Here is a 21,722-nt window from a genome sequence, read left to right on the forward strand (position 1 = left end):
CACTTTTACTATACCACACAACACAGCCTTGGAAAAGCAGCCAAACATGTCTCAATAGTGGAGATGTAAGCTGACTGCATGCTCAAAGCCTGTGACCACCAGATCTATAAATGACTTCCCATGTGGGGGGGGACACTTAGATATGATGAAGATATGATGAGGATACGTAATACTATAGAACCACTAATCTCTCCTGGTAGGGCATTCAGAAGGGAGAGAGAATACATCTTTATCAACAATCTGTTGTGAGGGGTTATTCATTTACTTCATTACCTGTATAAAACCCACCGGAGGATATTTTCAGCACCGTTAGTGGAGATATTTGCCCAAATATAACCAACTCTCAAAGTGTTTTGCCATAGAGAACACATGTGACTAATTGGGTTTGAACCTGGGTTGTCTGTACAGCCCTAAACCGTGTTAGCCTGCTGAGCTAAAGGCCAGTCATTAGCTTAGGGAGCCTTATGCAAGTCTACAGGTCTCAGGCAAGGTTCCATAACCACCTCTGCCACACACACACCATCTATGTTCCTCAAGGCTACTGTTGCTATGCCAGCTTCACTGCAGTTTGTGATATAACGTTACAGCTCTGACTTGGCCAGCAGCATTATGAATAACTCAACATCTTTAATGAATAGAGACAGTGATTTTACTGATGGAAATCCCCATTACTGCTCTCATTAAAAAGAAAAAGAAATCAAATAGATTCCAACATGATGTTGAACAATTATCTCAGGTAATGATGGTGTGATAAGGCTGGGAAGGAGCGCAGGTCACCCACCCACCCACCCACCCACCCACCCACCATCCCCTCTCCGCTGTTCCACTGCCTCGTTTGCAATTCTAATGCGGGGATGATTCCATTAATCACATCATGATTAAAAAGCACCACGATACGGTCGAGCCGCCTCGTTGATCGCCGATGTGTCACAGACGTCACTGTGGTGAGCCATCACTCTGGGATCATACGCTCATAGACAACTCGGAACCTCCCAATTAAAATTTAAATGTTTTTTTTGCATCATGCTTCCTATTGGTTGATTCTGATACTCTGAGCTAAATCTTTATTCAACGAGTTTAAGTCGAAAATGTCACCGTTATCGATTTATACACACACACAATTAACTGAATGGAAAGGTTTGTCAGACTGCCACACTGATTGTCCACAGGTACATCTATTTAAGGGGTTGAGTGAATGGAAGTTGTGCCTCCACTTCTGGAGACAGCAGAGAGTGGTATTCTATTGGATAGGTTGTCTCTGTGTCGAGAGTGTGTGGGGAATGCTCTACACCTGGATTCTGGGGTGATTGCTTGGTTTAATTTCAATTTGAACACCAGCATTCACACACCAGAGCTTTATGTATAACTATAGACAGCCCCCAAAAACAGACTTCACACTGAGAGAAAATACATCCCCCTTGTTAGATACACACACACACACACAACCTGACATTGATGTCACTATTTACTTCAATTAGACTTCTGCCCCCAAGGTAGAGTGTGTGTTTGTGATAGATGAAGGAAGAGAGAAGAGGGGGTCCAGTAACATCACTGTCTGACTGACAGCCCATCACCTGCAGGACACACGCACTCCCTCTGTTTCTCTCTCTCCCTTTCCTCAGGGACCAAACTGTCAATAACCCCCCCCCCACACTCTTAGATACCATGAGTGACATGAGTATACATTGTCCAGGCAGTTTGCCACAGTCAGTCAGCCCATGTAGAAAGAAACATTGTACTTACTTTTGGTCATGTAGTGTGTAATACAGTATGTGGACACCTGCTCGTTGAACATCCAAAATCATGGGAATTAATATGGCGTTGGTCCCCCTTTGCTGCTATAACAGCATCCATTCTTCTGGGAAGGCTTTCCACTAGATGTTGGAACATTGCTGCGGGGACTTGCTTCCATTCAGCCACAAGAGCATTAGTGAGGTCAGGCACTGACGTTGGGCGATTAGGCCTGGTTCACAGTCGGCATTCAAATTCATCCCAAAAGGTGTTCGATTGGGTTGAGGTTAGAGCTCTGTGCAGGCCAGTCAAGCTCTTCCACACAGATCTTGACAAACCATTTCTGTATAGACCTTGCTTTGTGCACAGGGCATTGTCATGCTGAAACAGGAAGGGCCTTCCCCAAACTGTTGCCACAAAGTTGGAAGCACAGAAACATCTAGAATGTCATTGCATGCTGTAGCGTTAAGATTTCCCTTCACTGGAGCTAAGGGGCCTGGCCCTAACCATGAAAAACAACCCCAGACCTATATTTCTCCTCCACCAAACTTTTAAGTTGGCACTATGCATTGGGGCAGGTAGTGTTCTCCTGGCTTCCGCCAAACCCATTTAGTTCGCAGGACTGCCAGATGGTGAAGCGTGATTCATCGCTCCAGAGAACTCTATCCACTGCGCCAGAGTCGAATGGTGGCTGGCTTTACACCACTCCAGCCGATGCTTGGCATTGCGCATGGTGATCTTAGGCTTGTGTGTTGTCGCTCCGAGAGTTCCCTCTCATAATTTGCAAATAAATTCATTAAAAAATCCTACAATGTGATTTTCTGGATTTTTTCTCATTTTGTCTGTCATAGCTGAAGTGTACCTATGATGAAAATTACAGGCCTCTCATCTTTTTAAGTGGGAGAACTTGCACAATTGGTGGCTGACTAAATACTTTTTTGCCCCACTGTACATCAAAAAGCGTGAAGACTTCTGCCTGAAGCCCATACACTCCAGCGTACATGTTGAACCCCAAGTATGCTGGCAAGAGCATCCTGTCTGGTGCAGAGATCAACAAGGCCTATGGTGTCATCACTACCATGTCTCGCCACCTTGGCCTGGATGAGGACAAGGTTCTTAGCAGTCTGGCGATGTACACTTCCAAGCAAGGGCTTTGTGATGGAAATGCAATATGGCAGTCTTCCCAACATATCTTATCAGCCACCTGGTGGAAGGGACTTTGTGGATCTGAGGCTCTTTCCCCTATCATCCTCCAAATCCCACCAACATCAGCCGCCTCAGAGCGTAACTGGTCCTTGTTTGGGAACACACACACCAAAGCATGCAACAGGCTGACCAATAGAAGGGTTGAAAAATGGTGGCCATCCGGGCAAATTCTAGGCTTTTAGTCTGACAACGAGCCATCCTCAACAAGGTTGTTAAGTGACTGAAGATGAGGCCTCAGAGTCTGATGTTCAAGAGGTGGACATTGAGGTCCAGGCAGAAGACATGAAAGCCTGAGAGGAAAACAACCAAAGCTTTAGTTTCTAGACTATCATTTTACAGATGTTTTATTTTTTTTATTTTACTAGGCAAGTCAGTTAAGAACAAATTCTTATTTTCAATGACGGCCTAGGAACAGTGGGTTAACTGCCTGTTCAGGGGCAGAACGACAGATTTGTACCTTGTCAGTTTGGGGATTCGAACTTGCAACCTTTCGGTTATGTTGAAAAAGTTTTGGGACATGCAATGGATCATTGGGGATCATTCAATATTCCCTTTCTTTTGTTGTTCAGTGAAATCATCCCATGTGAAGAGTCAACTCATTTAATTAAAGTTCAATTCGTAACTAAATTGTTTCTCTAAATGTATTTATATTGGAAGGATTTAATAATTGGCAATTATGTCTACTTATGATAAGGTAAAAGGTTTATGTTTGTCTCCATATGATATGGAAAATATATCCAATGCAAAAACATTATTTAAATGGTATTAATATTATTTTGCATTATTTCTGTTAATTCCTATATATTCTCGTTAATTCCCACCTCTGAATATTTCCACCTCTGAATATTCCCCAAAATGTGCAACCCTGCCAATTATTGTGGCTGAAATAGGCAAATCCACATACTTTTGATATATATAGTGTACATTACTGATTAAGCCCCTTGCTCCATGCTCTGGAGGCTAACAAGTCTATGACCATAATAACAAACATGCATCGGTCTTCCTTATAGAGCAGTAACAGAGACTGTTGGCATAGTAACAGAGACATGACACTCTGTTCAGACCCAATTACCTTCCAGTCAACTGGATACAAGGAAGATGTGGACAAATCAAAGACCCTGCCTGCATTCACCAGTAATTGGGCTGTTCCCACAAAAACACACAGGGAGATCTTAACCAACTGTAAGCAATCTTGGAGAGAGAAATCAGGCCATCTGCCCATCCCAATCTCTGCATCACACTGCCAGCGAATGTGCCCACCATGCTGCCAGTAATGCCACCCTGAACAAAGCTGTAAACATAGTCTAACATATATCTGACTGCAGTAAGTCTCTATAACAGAGATACTGCCACCTCCCCTCTCTCAGTCTAGGGGTTGGGGAGAGAGGTTTGTAATCCAAGTTCCCATCCAGGACAATGTCATGTGTGTGTGTGTGTGTGTTGGTAGGAGGTTGGTGTGTATCTGCAAGCGTATATAAAGCGTGTGTGTTCAGGGCCTCCTTTGCTCTCACGTGCAGAAGCACAGCTGAGGAACCTTTCATCAGCGAGAGGAGAGGGCTAATTATGAAGACAGGGAGAGAGAGGAGTAGAGAGTTGGAAGAAAGAGAGAGGGGGCTGGATGAGAGGTGGGATAAGGGAAGATGGAGAGAAATAGAAAAGAGAGGGGGGATGAGAGGAAGGAGAGAGGGGAAAGAGAAGACAGGGAGATTTAGAGAGGATGAGAGAGGGGCAAGGAGTGCACCTGTCACTCTTTCTACTCTGTTGTTTTCTCTCTCTAAAGCACACACACACACTCTCTCCTCCCACCCTATGATGGAGGATGGCACTGGCCCCTCTCTTCCTCCAACACAGAGAGAGAGAGAGAGCGAGAGAGTGAGGAGGGATGTAAGAGGGAGGAGAGAGAGACAAATAGAGGCAGACTCATTCTGTTACCAGTGCGCTCTGCACTCCTCTCTATGCCAGTACCTCTCTGTGACGTTCCCATACGCTAACACACACACACACACACACACTTTGTTACTGCACGCTACACACTTATCCTGAGGACACACACACAGACAAAAGACTGTGCGGTTGTTGAGCGGGAGCGGCATGGAATGGAACCTCAGAAGGATGGACAGTGAACTGAGACAGATCAACCCAGACCTGCTGCAGCCCAGCAAGAGCATCAAGAAGCCCTCCTCAGGCACCATCACTCTCAACGTGGGGGCTTTCTCTATGCTGCACACCGCACCACCCTCAGCCGCCACCAGGGTCAGTGTTGGAGGAGCTGGCCAGCGGCAGGAAGCCTATCCAGCACACTGACTCCATGGGCAACCCCTTCATCGACCGCGACGGCCCCGTGTTCAGACACATCCTCAACTTCCTGCGGACCGGAGACCTGCAGCTGCCCGACGACTTCCGAGAGATGGGCCTTCTGAGAGGAGAAGCAGAGTTCTACCGCCTCAGCGGATTGGTGGAGGCCATTTCAGAGTGGGAGGGGATGCGGGCGGCGCAACGGAGCCCGCCTTCCTGGAGGTGACTGACGAGAGGTCGCAAGGCTTCAAGGTGTACTGCAGCGACCCCTCCTTCATCGACAAGATCAAAGGGCGCCTGGTTCAGATCTCAAAGAGCCGGCTGGACGGCTTCCCGGAGGAGTTTGAGGTGTCGTCCAACGTGATCCAGTTCCGCCACTTCATCAAGTCGGACCCTGGCTCCAGGCTGGTGCTGAAACAGGACAGTACCTTCCTGTGTACACTGGAGTGTCTGAAGCTAGAGACAGTGATGCTGGCCCTGAAGGCTGGCTTCTCTCTAATCAGCTCTCTGGACAGCAGCAAGGGATCTGTGGTGGCCGCAGAGGCTCTGCACTTTGTCAAGTAAGAGAGGGTGGGGAGAGGCAGGGAAGAGGGAAAGCTGGGGGAGCAGGATCAGGAAGGGAATGAACAGGGAGGTGGATAGAGAGGGGACGACTGGAGAGAGGGGGCAGGTACAGTAGGTAGTGAGGGAAACAAGAGGGAGACGAAGGGATGAGGGAAGGAGAAAGGTGTCCGATTCCAGATTGGCCTCAAGCCCCTAGATTGAAACTGACGCAGGACAGTCATTTCTCTGCACTTTGTCTGGAGTCCAACCGAAGAGTCAAGAGAGAGAGCATCCACCCTCACTGCTGCAGGACAGAACACAACCTCTCAGAGGACCAGTCCCCTACTGAATTACGCATACATACGCTGCTTTTTCCATCCAGGCTGCTTCCCCTTCAAACCAGCCTTAGTGCACCGTGAGGTATTACAGTGTGTGTTTTCGGTTGCTGTGTTTTGAGTGGAGTTGTGTGACCTGAGGTGAGAGGTACAGTTGAACACTATACCTCTGACTGACTGTTGCTGATCATTGGACAAAAAACTATTGTTTAATTGCAGCAACTTGCCTGACTAGACCCAAAGGTTCAAATCTAGCATGATGCATGTGCAGTGAAGATTTTCAAATCAGACACCAACATTGTGATTGTAAGTGCTGTGAGTGAGTAAGTGCTGTGAGTGAGTATGTGACAATGTATGTTCTTTTGGAAATGTGAATGTTTTGTTTCACACAAAATAAAAGTCATGAATATCGGCATGATTATATTATCTAATATTTTCCACAAGTCATGCTGGCATTTGTGTCTACTCTTTTATATACAGTACAAGGGGACTTGTATATCATATTTAATTGCATCAACATTATGACAGTTGATTAAGGCAGACAGAGCTGACCATAGCGCTTTAATAGAATAGACTGGGAACTAATGTATCAGACGTAGAACTGTAACAGAGTTAGCAACTTAGAAAGTCAGCTTAGTGTACTGGAACATGCATCCGTGCCCAACATCCCAGAGCAGTCACCTCAAACCAAACATGCAGTGTTTTGACGTACAGATTTAGGATCTTAATCACCGTTGCAGAACCTTCATTCAGGAAAAGTAAAACATGCAGTGTATTTGAGGCTTTAAAAAAAAGCTTCTGAAGTTTATAATTTCCACTTTGAAATTTCAGGCTTGATTTATCCTTAACAAAAATGTATCAACTCGTACAAAAATGTAAATGATTTATAATCCATATAATAATTCACATTTACTGTTTCTGAAGGATTATTTTCCTGCTGTAGCAAACTGGCTCAAATTAAGATCCTACATCTGTAATGTAATAACCTACCTGAAAGAATCATAATCAAATCTGAATTCCTATATTAAATCTCTTTTCCCATTTCACTACATTTATCATTTTTTTACATTATTTTTTATTTAACCTTTATTAACTGGGCAAGTCAGTTAAGAACAAATTCTTATTTACAATGCCGGCCAAACCTGGATGACGCTGGATGACGCTGGGCCAATTGTGCACCGCCCTATGGGACTCCCAATCACAGCCGGACATGATACAGCCTGGACTCGAACCAGGGACTGTAATGACGCCTGAGATGCAGTGCTTTAGACCGCTGCGCCACTCGGAAGCCCAATGTTTTAAGCCAACATTTCATATAGGAAGTGATCACTGGTGAGTGAGGTTAGTGATTGACAGTTGTGCAGGTGTCTTCATCCCAGGGCCTCTAGGATTTATGCTCCCAGACCATGGAGACTGGTGATATTTTAAGAAGTGGGTCCGGAAGGCAGTTCAATAAACACTGCTCTCTTCCCTCAAGGTGTACCTCTTTTTACATCCATATCTCAACCTTTTAAATGTGTAGTACTATCAATTATTTCACTATGCATTTAGGCCAATACTACATTCCACAACAAGACTAAACATATTGAATCACTAATTGTGTAGTTATTTCCCAAAACTCTGCTAAAGGGGTTGTTGTTGAGCAGGGGTCAGTATGAAATGTTTGTACCAGTACTGGTGGTAGAGTATGATACGGTGCACCTCTGACTAAGCAGACATGTTTCCTTTCGTTTGGACAGAGTCCCCTGCCTCCCAGTGCTAATTGTTTTACCTCCTTGTAATTCATCTCTGACAGAACCCTTCTGACACAAGGCAACAGATTGTGCGAGAACAGAATATTAGGAACTAAAATAACCAAACTCAGTCTCTGCTTTATGTACAGTAGCTGTAGTAGTGTTGACCACATAATAAACCTACCTAGACTTAGCCTGCGTCTCAAACCCCTGGAAACCATCTGTTGTAGCACACTCCTTCTTCAGACCTACAGCCCCCTACTCATGACACACACAGTGAACACTGTCTCTATGTTTCATACTACTGAACACATCCCTTCTGATCCACCACAGCAGACTCAAGCTCCATGCACGCACACACTCTCTTCTCTCTCTCTTCTTTCATTGGAGAAAACACGAGGCTCCCAAAGCCAGCAGTGTGCTGAGGGGGACATCAAACCTAAGAGCTTTTTAATTGCAGGCCCATCCATATTTGATGAGGTACCACTGTGCCTATTAGCTGTTAGCTCAGATTGGTGAACATCTCAGCCACAGGTGGCAAGGAGAGTGAGAAAGAGATGGAGGAAGTGGGGTAGAGGAAGAAGCAGTGGGATCAGGGAGAGAGGGGTGGGGATTAATACAGAACAAGAGAACAACAGAGAGAGGAAAATACAGAAATACAGAGAGCACACAGCTTATTAAAAACAGAGGCAACCAATTAACAGATTAATATTCAGATTAATATTCACTGTTTGTCTCCACACTGACTTTCTTCCTCTAATATACACACACACACACACACACACACACACACACACACACACCGAGCTTGTTCCTTTATGGCATTAGGTGTCTCCATGTCTATGCGTAACTAAGGGAAACAACTAACATTCCTAACCATCCTTTTACCCCTGGAATGATTCTAATGGACGGATCAACTACAGCCAACCTAGACTGGACAAGAGGCCAAGGCTAGAGGGGAAAGAGGACTAGAGGGGAAAGAGGGCTAGAGGGGAAAGAGGGAGAGGGCTAGAGGGGAAAGAGGGCTAGAGGGGAAAGAGGGAAAGAGTGCTAGAGGGGGAAAGAGTGCTAGAGGGAGAGTGCTAGAGGGGAAAGAGTGCTAGAGGGGAAAGAGTGCTAGAGGGGAAAGAGTGCTAGAGGGGAAAGAGTGCTAGAGGGGAAAGAGTGCTAGAGGGGAAAGAGTGCTAGAGGGGAAAGAGTGCTAGAGGGGAAAGAGTGCTAGAGGGGAAAGAGGGCTAGAGGGGAAAGAGGGCTAGAGGGGGAAGAGAAAGAGAGAGGGTAGAGGGAGAAGAGGCAGAGAAAAGGATGAGAGGAGGAAGAGGCAGGGAGAAAGAGGGGGCAGAGAGAAGGGAGAGGGGGAAGAGGAGAGAGGCAGAAAGAGGGTAGAGGAAGAAGAGGCAGAGAGGGGGAAGAGCCCGAGAGAGGGAGGTATAGAGAAAGAGAGAGAGAAAAGGCAGAGGGGAGAGAGGAGCCATATGAATGGCAGAGAAAGGCAGATGAAAAGAGAAAGAAAGGCAGAGAAAGAGACAAACACACACAGCCGAATCAATCACTTTGTTAAGGAGCTGAGCCACATGCTGCAAGGTCTCTCTCAAATAAATCACCAGCCTTCAGTAAGCACTAAATAACCTAGAAACCTCGATATTCGAAAGAATCTGTACATTCTAAACAATATTTTTATGTTCTACACAGGCCCAATATATACACACACACTTGTACATCATCTATGTAGTACATACACTCCCTTCCACATGTATTTGGACAGTAAAGCTACATTTTAAAATGTGTCTCCAGAAAGCATTTTATATTTTAGAAGTAACTGTTCATAACAGGTGACAGTACAGAATTTCTGTTTTTATTTGAGGGTATGTTTATACATATCTGTTTTACCATTTAGAAATAAAGCACTATGTATCTAGTCCCCCAATTTGAAGAAGTAAGCTAATTGGACAAATTCCTTACAGTGTAGGAATATACGCTATGTACGGTGCATTCGAAAGTACTCAGGCACATTTTTGTAAAATGTTGATTGATTTACCAGTTTTTTCCCCTCAATCTACACGCAGTACCTCATAATAATGCAAAATCAGGTTTTTAGAAATGTTACAAAATGTATTCAGACCCGTTACTCAGTACTTTGTTGCACCTTTGGCAGCGATAACATCTTAGACTCTGCTTGGGTATAACACTACAAGCTTGGCACACCTGTATTTGTGGAGTTTCTCCCAGTCTTCTGTAGATCCTCTCAAGCTCTGTCAGGTTGAATTGGGAGCGCGTTGCACAGCTATTTTCAGGTCCCTCCAGAGATGTTAGATCGGGTTCAAGTCAGGGGCCACTCAAGGATATTCAGAGACTTGTCCCGAAGCCACTCCTGCATTGTCTTGGCTGTGTGCTTAGGGTCGTTGTCCTGTTGGAGTGAAGCTTCGCCCCAGTCTGAGGTCCTGAGCTGGAGTAGGTTTTCATCAAGGACCTCTCTGTACTGTGCTCCGTTCATCTTTTCTCTCGATCCTGACTAATCTCCCAGTCCCTGCCGCTGAAAAACATCCCCACAGCATGATGATGCCACCACCATGCTTCACCGTAGGGATGGTGCCAGGTTTCCTCCAGACGTGACACTTGGCATTCAGGCCAAAGAGTTTAATCTTGGTTTCATCAGACCGGAGAATCTTGTTTTTCATGGTCTGTGTCCTTTAGGTGCCTATTGACAAACTCAAAGCAGGCGGTCATGTGCTGCAGATGCTTGTCCTTATGGAAGGTTCTCCCACCTCCACAGAGGAACTCTGAAGCTCTGTCAGAGTGACCATTGGGTTCTTGGTCACCTCCCCTGACCTAGGCCCTTCTCCCAATTGCACAGTTTGGCCGGGCGGCTAGCTCTAGGAAGAGCGTCTTGGTGGTTCCAAACTTCTTCCATTTAAGAATGATGGAGGCCATTTCGTTCTAGGGACCTTCCATGCTGCAGACATTTTTGGTAGCTTTCCCCAAATCTGTGCCTCGACACAATCATGTCTCGGAGCTCTACGGACACCTCCTTCAACCTCATGGCTGAGTTTTTGCTCTGACATGTAGTCAAATGTGGGACCTTATATTGACAGGTGTGTGCCTTTTTCCAAATCCTGTCCAATAAATTGAAATAACCACAAGTGAACTCCAATCAAGTTGTAGAAACATCAAGAATGATCAATGAAAATAGGATGCACCTGAGCTCAATTTCAAGTCTCATAGCAAAGGGTCTGAATACTTATATAAATAAGTTATTTTTTATTTGTAATACATTTTCTAAAATCTGTTTTCAGTTTGTCATTATGGGGTAGTGAGTGTAGATTGATAAGGATGTTTTTTACAATTTAATCAACTTTAGAATCAGGCTGTAATGTAACAGAATGTGGAAAAAGAGGAAGAAAAACTCTGGACCACCTATAACTCCACACACAGAGTATACAAAGCTCACTCCCCCTCCATTTGGCAAATCTGACCATAATTCTATCCTCCTGGTTCCTGGTTACACGCAAAAATAAAGCAGCGGGCACCAGTGACTAGATCAATAAAAAAGTGGTCAGATGAAGCAGATGCTAAGCTACTGGACTGTTTTGCTAGCACAGACTGGAACATGTTCTGGGATTCCTCCGATGGCATTGAGGAGCACACCCCATCAGTCATTGGCTTCACCAATAAGTGCATCGATGACGTTGTCCCCACAGTGACCGTGATTTGACCCAACCAGAAGCCATGGATTACAGGCAGCAGCAGCGGCACTGAGCTAAAGCCTAGAGCTGCCGCTTTCAAGGAGTGGGACTCTCACCCGGAAGCTTAAGAAATCCCTGCTATGCCCCCGACAAACCATCAAACAGGCAAAGCATCAATACAGGACTAAGATCTAATCGTACTACACCGGCTCCGACGCCGTCGGATGTGGCAGGGCTTGCAAACCATTACAGACTACAAAAGGGAAGCACAGCTGAGAGCTGCCCAGTGACACGAGCCTGTCAAACAAGCCAAACTACTTCTTTGCTCACTTCGAGGCAAATAACACAAACATGCATGAGAGCACCAGTTGTTCCAGGAAGACTGTGTGATCACGCTCGCCGCAGCCGATGTGAGTAAGACCTTAAACAGGTCAACATTCACAAGGCCGCAGGGCCAGACGGATTACAGGACGTATACTGTGAACATGCACTGACCAACTGGCAAGTGTCTTCACTGACATTTTCAACCTCTCCCTGCCCAAGTCTAATACCAACATGTTTTAAGCAGACCACCATAGTCTTTGTGCCCAAGAACATTAAGGTAACCTGCCGAAATGACTATCAACCCGTAGCACTCACATTTGTAGCCATGAAGTGCTTTGAAAGGCTGGTCATGGCTCACATCAACACCATTATCCCAGAAACCCTAGACCCACTCCAATTTGCATACCGTCCTAACAGATCCACAGATGATGCAATCTCTATTGCACTCAGGACCGCCCTTTCCCACCTGGACAAAATGAACACCTATGTGAGAATGCTATTCATTGACTACAGCTCAGCGTTCTCGACACCATAGTGCCCTCAAAGCTCATCAATAAGCTAAGCTCTCTTTCTCTCTCTCTCGGAGGACCTGAGCCCAAGGACCGTGCCCCAGGACGACCTGACATGATGACTCCTTGCTGTCCCCAGTCCACCTGGGCATGCTGCACTGCTCCAGTTTCAACTGTTCTGCCTTATTATTATTTGACCATGCTGGTCATTTATGAACATTTGAACATCTTGCTATGTTCTGTTATAATCTCCACCCGGCACAGCCAGAAGAGGACTGGCCACCCCACATAGCCTGGTTCCTCTCTAGGTTTCTTCCTAGGTTTTGGCCTTTCTAGGAGTTTTTCCTAGCCACCGTGCTTCTACACCTGCATTGCTTGCTGTTTGGGGTTTTAGGCTGGGTTTCTGTGAGATATCAGCTGATGTACGAAGGGCTATATAAATAAATTTGATTTGATTTGATCGTCTATGCATAGTCACTTATCTCTACCTACATGTACAAATGACCTCCATTACTTTGACTAACTGGTAACCTCAAGACATTGACTCTATACCGGTACCCCCCTGTATATAGTCTCGTTATTGTTATTTTACTGCTGCTCTTTAATTACTTGTTACTTTTATTTCTTATTCGTATTTTTTTAAACTGCGTTGTTAGTTAGGGGCTCCTAAGTAAGCATTTCACTGTAAGGTCTACCTACACCTGTTGTATTTGGTGCATGTGACAAATACAATTTGATTTGGTATACCATAGGTGGATGTACTGTACCTGCTCTTTATATGACAGACTGACCAGGTGAATCTACGTGAAAGCTATGATCCCTTATTGATGTCAAATGTTAAATCCACTTCAAATCACTGTAGATGAATGGACGGACAGGTTGAAGAAGGATTTCTGAGACATGGATTGCGTGTGTGCTTTTCAGAGGGTGAATGGGTAAGACAAAAGATTTAAGTCCTCCCTTTGAACGGTGTATGGTAGGTAGTAGGTGCAAGGCGCACCGGTTTGAGTGTGTCAAGAACTGCAACGCTGCTGGGTTTTTCACACTCAACAGTTTCCCGTTTGTATCAAGAATGGTCCACCACCTAAAAGACATCCAGCCAACTTGACACAACTATGGGAAGCATTGGAGTCAGCATGGTCCAGCATCCCTGTGGAATGCTTTTGATGCCTGAGGCTGTTCTAATGGAAAAATAGGATGCAATTCAATATTAGGAAGTTGTTCCTAATGTTTTGTACACTCAGTGTATATCAATGCAGACAGCGCTAATTGCGTCCATTAATGATGTCATTCCTACAGAAGCCATGCGCGGAATGTCAGTAGTAGTTGGTTCATGTAATTTTATGTCTAAGTGTTTTATTTTTTTCTGCTTTCTGCACAGCTCTGGCATGCAGCAGGTATTGATTAAGAGGTTGCTTAGCAACAGGCTACAGAAGCTGGCAGTGAATAGGCTCAGCTGCAAGTACTGTTAGAAAGCCATTCCTCCCTCTTGCGCTCTTTCTCTCACCCCCCAACCAGCTCTCTTTTTTATCTTTCTCTCCCCCTCTCCTCTCTCCCGCTCTCTTCGTCTCTCTCCCACTCCTACAGGTTGTGGTTTTCTCAGTAAGTTTTTAATTGCAATTGGTCAGGGGTGAAACTACTTCCATCTAATGTTCCAGTAGTTTCAGAAGCTACGGTAAACAGAGCAGCCAGGTCTGGTGAGCAGAGCATAGAGATTCTCCCTGTAGAGAGAGAGACAGATCATTTTTTAATAACACTCTGTATTCCGCTATTACTGTAGACACGCAGTCAGCCAAGACCCCTTTGACTCTGTAGATAATCATACTGCATTACACACAGCAGAAAGAGCCCACCTGTTGTGGAGTGGATGAGTGATGCTGATATACAGTACACAAATCAAGGCTGTCTCCTGAGTGCATCTAATTGCTTTGAGCAAAATTCCCCGCTGTCATGTTCGTCGTCGGTTTGTCTGTCTTCGCTGCCTCCATCTCTCATAGGATCAGATGCAGCTTGTAAGAAATGTAGCAGCCTGAATCCGAGGCAGTGAGCACGTTTGGGCCATCAGAGAGGTTACATTTTAGAGGCAGCCATCTTGGCACTATAGAAAATCTTAAGCTAATTTCCTGCAATTATACACCTTTCTCCATGGAGCTGAGATTTTATTTAGCAGTTTTAAAGCAAATTTCCTACAATTCTATACATTTTGCCATGTAGCTGAGGAAATGTGGCAGTTTTAAAGTTAGTTTCCTGCAATTCTATGCATTTTTCCTTGGATAATGCTGCGTTATTTTGCTCAAACAAAATGAACACTGCTAAATGTCTTGTTTTGTGATTTTTCTATTCTCCCTGACAGTCGAGCTTTCTTTAGGTAAAAATCCCTGGTAAAGTGATACCATTTCAAGCCCAAAGTTTCATGTTTTCATTTTGGACCGGATTCATCACCGTGCCTGTTGTGTACAGTAGCCTACAGTATTCTAGGAAGAGGTCTTACCTAGCCCCATTCACCAAAAGTTCTGCAGTCAACACAATTATATTAACTACCAAGATCAAAAAGTGCCAAACCCCCTCAGACCTGCTCAGTTCTCTCTCCAGACAGTTTCCCTGCCCTCTCCTACTGGACATGTCTCTACTCTCCAGCTCAGCTCTAGATAGAAGAACTCATTCAATTCATCAAGCAAGGGCTGCTGCTGGAATAGAACAAATATGCAGTGTCTGATGGGCTGAGAAGCTGGGTGGATGTGCCAAGGCTGGTGTGAAAGCTACCAGCCCAGGTCCAGATGGACATCATCCAGCCAGAAGTGGCAGCATCGTATTGTTCAGGCAGGAAAAGTAATTGTTTCTCAGAGAGACAGTCACCTTTTGCTTTGCTCTCTCACAAAGGAGGCAAGTGTTGCCAGGAATAATCAGCAGGAAATGTTCACACAGAGTCAGCTGACTGAATAACTGCCTGCCTACTGTTCCACTATGCCCTCGATGGAATGTACACAGACCCTTTAGCATATACAGGTGAATTATAAAGCTAACTGATAGAATTCAAAATCTGTCAATTCCTCAATGAGAATTTGAAGGCGAGTTTTCTGGATTTGAAAATCTTAACTCAGAATGGCTCACTCCGCATCACCATTTCCTGTAAACTTGCGGGCCTAATATCCTCATGGTGGACAGTTTTCACTCCACTACGTATTTTTGACAGGAAGGAGGATTTAATGAAAAAGCTGTGAAAATGTATTCTTGGTCTCAGCAACGGGGATACAAACCAAGAATGCTAAACCAGTCTCTCACCAAAGCAAAATCTCTGGAAAGAGAAAGTCTTCTCAAAACACACCCACAGGCCTAAAAAACCCAAGCAAAATTATTCTGTGCAGATCCTCTCAAGCTCTGGCAGGTTGGATGGGGAGCATTGCTGCACCGTTATTTTCAGGTTTCTCCAGTGATGTTTGATCGGGTTCAAGTCCGGGCTCTAGCTGGGCCACTCAAGGATATTCAGAGACTTGTCCCGAAGCCACTCCTGCATTCTTTTGGCTGTGTGCTTAGGGTCGTGGACCTGTTGGAAGTTGAACCTTCATCCCAGTCTGAGGTGCACTCTGGAGCAGGAGGTTTTCATCATGCATCTCTCTGTACTTTGCCCGTTTATCTTTGCCTCGATCCTGACTAATCTCCCAGTCCCTGAAAAACATCCCCACAGCATGATGCTTCCACCACCTTACTTTACAATAGGGATGGTGTCAGGTTTCCTCCAGACATGACGCTTGGCATTCAGGCAAAATAGTTTCATCCTGGATTCATCAGACCAGAGAATACTGTTTCTCATGGTCTGAGAGTCTTTGGGTGCCTTTTGGCAAAATGAAAGCGGGCTGTCGTCTTCCTTTTATTGAGGAGTGGCTTGTGTCTGGCCACTCTACCATAAAGACATGATTGGTGGAGCGCTGCAGAGATGGTTGTCCTTCTGGAAGTTTCTCCCATTTCTCCCAGGAAATCTAGAGCTCTGCCAGAGGGACCATCGGGTTCTTGGTAACTTCCCAGACCAAGCCCCCCCCCCCCAATTGCTCAGTTTGGCCAGCTCTAGGAAAAGTCTTGGTGGTTCCAAACTTCTTCTATTTAGAATGATGGAGACCACTGTGTTCTTGTGGACCTTCAATGCTGCAGAAATGTTTTGGTACTCTTCCCCAGATCTGTGACCTGACACAATCCTGTCTCAGAGCTCTACGGACAATTCCTTTGACCTCCTGGCTTGGTTTTGCTCAGACATGCACAGTCAACTGTGGGACCTTATATAGACAGGTGTGTGCCTTTCCAAATCATGTCCAATCAATTGAATTTACCACAGGTGGATGCCAATCAAGTTGTAGAAACATCTCAAGGATGATCAATGGAAACAGGATGCACTTGAGCTCAATTTATAATCTCATAGCAAAGGGTCTGAATACTTATGTAAATAAGGTATTTCAGTTTTTTATTTGCAAAAAAAATGTAAAACCCCATTTTCATTTTGTCATTATGGGGTATTCTGAGTAGATTGCTGAGGATTTGTATTTTATTTTTAAATACATTTTAGAAGAGTGTAATGTAAGGGGTCTGAATACTTTCTGAACGCACTGTGAAAATGGTGTGTTTCTATGTTTCTCTGTGACATCACAAGGTAGGATTCAGTATATTTAAAAAAACATTTTCACTTTTGATGATGTCATTGGGTAGAACTTAACGTAATTTTTTTTCTTCTACAAAACGTAGAAATGCACCTTTTTACATAGTACCAGTCAAGGTTTGGTGTGAGTTGGTATATACACACCTGTTTTTCCACTATTCTTTGTCACCCTGATGAAGGCCGTTGTAGCCGCAACGCATTGGTGCACCACAAGCCTATGTCTCATGAGGGCAGCAGGTGGCCTAGCAATTAGAGAGGCGAGCCAGCAACCGAAAGGCTGCCAGTTCCAATCCCAGGTCTGACGGGAAATATCTTTTGGGAAGTAAGTTGGCAGGCGGAAGGGTTGCTGATATCAAGTCCTATATACCTGTTGTTGTGCCCTTGAGCAAACCCCACACAACAACAGCCCAATAATGGGAGCCCAGTGTGGCAGCCCCTGCACCTTTACAAAAACATGGATCTGTGTCTTTCAGGGGTTAAAAGTAGAAGTCAAATGTCAGTTTGACCAACAAAGTGATCTTAATCAATTTATCTTTGTTCTATATTATTTCATCCAATGATCAAAGAGAACCTCATGGATTAACTATAAACCAAAGATGCACACCTCTCCTGTGTCTCCACAGTAGGCTGTTTAAAATAAAGTTGGGTATATCTATTTGATGAGAATTGTTTTATATAACATTTTAAAGGGTTAAAACATGAATAAGTCAGTGCATTAGAGTAATCGTAATAACTCTGTCTACAATAGAGCAAGGAAAAAACAGGAGTATAAAATAGTTTGTCGACATTTCAGCTACAGCTTTTAAGACAAGTCAACTGAAATAGGCCAAACGAGAAGTCTTGATGATGAATCTCTCCATTGCTTGAGAATGACGACCCAAATCTAATCTGATTAATCTCTTGAATATTTATGATTCACCAACTCAAAAGGCACCATATACCGCCAACTCAAAATGAAACATATCTCCCATGGTGTTTTACCAGTACTAGAGCAGAGTAGGCAGTAGTCTTACCTGCAGAGGTTTCAGTGTACACAGCCAGGGTCTGCCCCCACACTATGCATGGTGAATGGGTGGTCCCGGGGAGCTCGTACAGACACTGCCTTCTCTCCCAGGGCAGACAGGCTGGTTAGGTCCTCATTCAGGGTGAACGACACCTAAAGGAAACACCAGACCTTTGGATCCGCTAACATCCCAGCATGGATGCAGGCTTTGTTAAAACCAAGCAGTTAAACCTCTGATTCAACTAATCATAGTCTATGAATCTATAAACATGACTTCCAATAATAGAAAATTATGTTCTAATAATACAGCTACTGTTTTCTAAAACGCTTCCAAAAGTTTGAGGTATTACTGAGGACAAGGAACAGTGTATGGGTTTACAGTGACACCTTGTGGCAACAAGTAACATACTTACATCTGCTTTTCCTTGTTTCCTATGAGGGGAAATGCATTTACTTTCAGTTAACTACAAACATAGGCTACACTAATTGTCTCATTAGACAGCTGATTCCTGAAGAACCATGTTACTGAATTTCTGACCATTTATAACTAGCATCACCAACTACAAAATTGAGCATGATGTCCAACAAAAGTCAACATTTCTGTCTGGTAGTGGGGTTGAACCCCTCTGAAAGCAGTCACATGTTTTCTGTACGAAATAGATGTTGAGTTGTAGTTAATGGTCAGTGTTTACTTTACAACTGAGCTCCAATTTCTCCTTTTCCCGATGCTTTGGCCCACTGCTGGGCCAAGTACTTAGGAACCTGATTAGGTCAAACAAAAGTTCAAAAGAGACCGGAGGTTTTAATTTAGCTAGCCAAATGCTAGGCTATTCCTCAACAAAACCGTCAGGTGTGACCAATATGTGTATGGATATGACTTACCGTTTAATTAGATTTTAGGCAACATACCTTTACTAGCCATACACCGGTGTTTTGCTTAGCTCCGGTTAAATCAACCTCCGTTTTTTCAGACATAGCGGCAGAACCTTTGATGAGGTTCTTCAGGACACGTGAAGTTGCTAACAGTGGAGTCACAGACAGGTTACAGGAAATACAACGCACGAGAAACCTCACTTCGATCAATGAAGAGCACACTACAGCGGTGATGGATAATACACTCTGAATAACATTGTGCAAGTGTGAAATGAGTTTATGGTGAATCTATACGTGGACCAGAATATTTGATCCCACTGGAATTCACAAATGGCCATACGCACTTCCTCTGTAGCACCTATGGTCAGATGCCGAGCAGTTGCCATACCAGGTGGTGATTTAACCGGTCAGCATACTCGACATGGCAGCAGCTGTAGAACTTTTGAGGATATGGTGACCCTGCCAGTCTTTTCAGTCTCCTGAGGGGGAAAAGGTGTTGCCATGCCCTCTATGACTGTCTTGGTGTGTTTGGACCACACAGTTCGTTGGTGATGTGGACACCAAGGAACTTGAAACTCTCGACCCGTCTATAGCCCCGCGATGCTAACGGGGGCCTGTTCACTTCGCCATTTTCTTTAATACACGATCAGCTCATTTGTCTTGCTCACACTGAGTGGGAGTGTTGTCCTGGCACCACACTGCCAGGTCTCTGACCTCCTCCCTATAGGCTGTCTCATCGTTGTCGTGGTGATAAGTCCTACCACTGTTGTGTCAAGCCAGCAAACTTAATGATGGTGTTGAGTCAGAGCCATCATGCAGTCATAGGTGAGTAGGGAGTACAGGAGGGGACTGGTACACACTCTGAGGGACCTGGGCATTGAGGATCATATGATGCTGCTGCCTGTTCTTTACCATCTGGGGGCAGCACAGCAGGTGAAAGTCCAAATCCACAGAGGTGGAACAGTCCTGGTGGTCCTAGCTAGTGATGAGTCATGGCATCATGGAAATAACGCTGAGCTGTAGCCAAATAGAAGAGCACTCTCTAGTGCTCCTTCTGTCCAGGAAAATGCAGTGAGGCAATTGAGATTGTGTCATCTGGGTGGATCTGAGCGGTATGCGACCTGAGTGCTGAGGCATCCGAGGATGCTGCTGATGTGAGCCAGGCCACCAGCCTTCAAAGTGACCATGAGCTAATGGGCAGGCAATCATTATAGCAGTGTTACCTTCGCTTCCTTGGCCACAAAGGACCATGGTATTCGCTGAAACCAAGGTATTAGCAGACCTGTCATTGAAGACACTCGCTATTCCAGCAGCTTTGAGCACGGCCCTGGTAATTAATCTACCCCTGCGCCGCTTTTTGGTATAGAATGATTGACCTGCTTAAAGTCTGCCCAAAGAGAGAGTTGCCAGACAGAAGTCATCCAGGAACAGTTGTGCTCGTACATGCTTCAGTGTTGTTTTCCTCTGCTGCAAAAAGGTATTTAGCCCGGCCTGGTATCGCACACTACAGCTGCCCAGCTTGCGCCCACGGTGATGTTGCCTGTAATCCATGGCTTTGTTCGGGATATGGTGGTACTGGCTCACTGTGTGGGACTCACGCCGCCGGCTACACTCACTTGGATAGCTGGCGACCAGGTGGTGATACTCCTCAGCGTTTTTGGATAGAATCCTGGAACATTCCAGGCTGTTAAATGTATCCCAGGTAGCATCTGCGGCCATCTTAGTTAACTTCTGCATTATGCTGAGTCATTGCACTTCTCTGCTGCAGTTTTTCTTGTAAGCAGCAATCAGGATAGAATAACCAGCTGACGGCTAAATGGAGGTGGAGAGCTTTGTATACATCTCCGTGTGAGTAAAGGTGGCCCAGGAGTTTTTTTCTCCTGTCAAATGCGACATGCTGAAGGAACAGAAATAAAAACGGGATTAAGATGTGCCTGTGGGTTGAGCTCTGCCACTCAGGGAGCGCCCGCTGATGAGCATCTTCTTGTTGCTGTATGGCTTGTAGTTGGTTGAAAGCGGTCTAGTGCCAGCATCGTTTTTGTAAGTGTAAATAGACGCTGCCGACAATATAGATGAGGCAGCAACCTCTGGGCATAGTGGTTCATGCAGCTTATCATATGGTACTCTTACCAGGTGAGCACAAGTACTTGAGACTTTTCTCTCAGGATAGCTTCCTGAGCTTCCTGCACTAGGTGAAAAATTGCTTTCCAAGTTTCAAACTCTCAAGTTATCACAACTCCACCATACACGTACTATAGATCGATCCTACATTGTTGTCGCTATATTAACATCATAGTCATAAACATAACTATTGAACTAACGTGTTTTAACCCCATGCAATCAGTACAGTATAGTCAGCAGCGGCAGTTTAGTAAGTTGGCACTCAAAGTGGTCCAGTGGGCAGGTTAAAATGATTGATAGAGAGTATGGTCCTCCCTTCTCCTCTATAAATTTCCACTGAACAAAGCAACCATACATTAATGCTGAATAAATAGAAACTCATCAGCAGCCTGTAATTTCATGAGCATGGTGGCTTCAAAAAAGCATCATCAATGAGCTTGTGGTAGCTGGCAGAAAAGCCGCTTTCCTGTAGCATCTTACAGTAATACCCAGATTTTAAACCAATTCCAAATGACAAATGATACATTTCTAAGACAGTTGTTACATACCAAATAACAGTAGACTGCAAAAATAGTACTTGCCCTATTGCTGATGAGCTTGCAAAGTATTTTGATCAACAAATTGTTTTTGGCGCTGTAAGAAGTAATTTATTATGGCAACTTCTTCCTTATAATTTGAAGTTTTGCGCTAACGCCTGATTCCACCACTTGTAACCACATAC

At 44.7% G+C, this 21,722-nt stretch overlaps 1 protein-coding gene and 2 pseudogenes across 1 annotated transcript in view; 1 reads left to right on the top strand and 2 right to left on the bottom strand.

The window, feature by feature from the left end:
- LOC127915076 (general transcription factor IIF subunit 2-like) overlaps positions 1 to 19,137 on the bottom strand; it is a 31,731-nt pseudogene extending 12,594 nt beyond the window's left edge.
- The window catches only part of LOC118366870 (ubiquitin-conjugating enzyme E2 E3-like), a 181,088-nt gene that overhangs the window by 119,554 nt on the left and 39,812 nt on the right, over positions 1 to 21,722 (bottom strand). The gene's annotated exons all lie outside the window — the stretch shown is intronic.
- Positions 5,029 to 5,846, top strand: LOC127915075 (BTB/POZ domain-containing protein KCTD4-like; annotated as a pseudogene).

This window comes from Oncorhynchus keta, chromosome 34 (assembly GCF_023373465.1).
Source record: "Oncorhynchus keta strain PuntledgeMale-10-30-2019 chromosome 34, Oket_V2, whole genome shotgun sequence".
Taxonomy (NCBI): domain Eukaryota; kingdom Metazoa; phylum Chordata; class Actinopteri; order Salmoniformes; family Salmonidae; genus Oncorhynchus; species Oncorhynchus keta.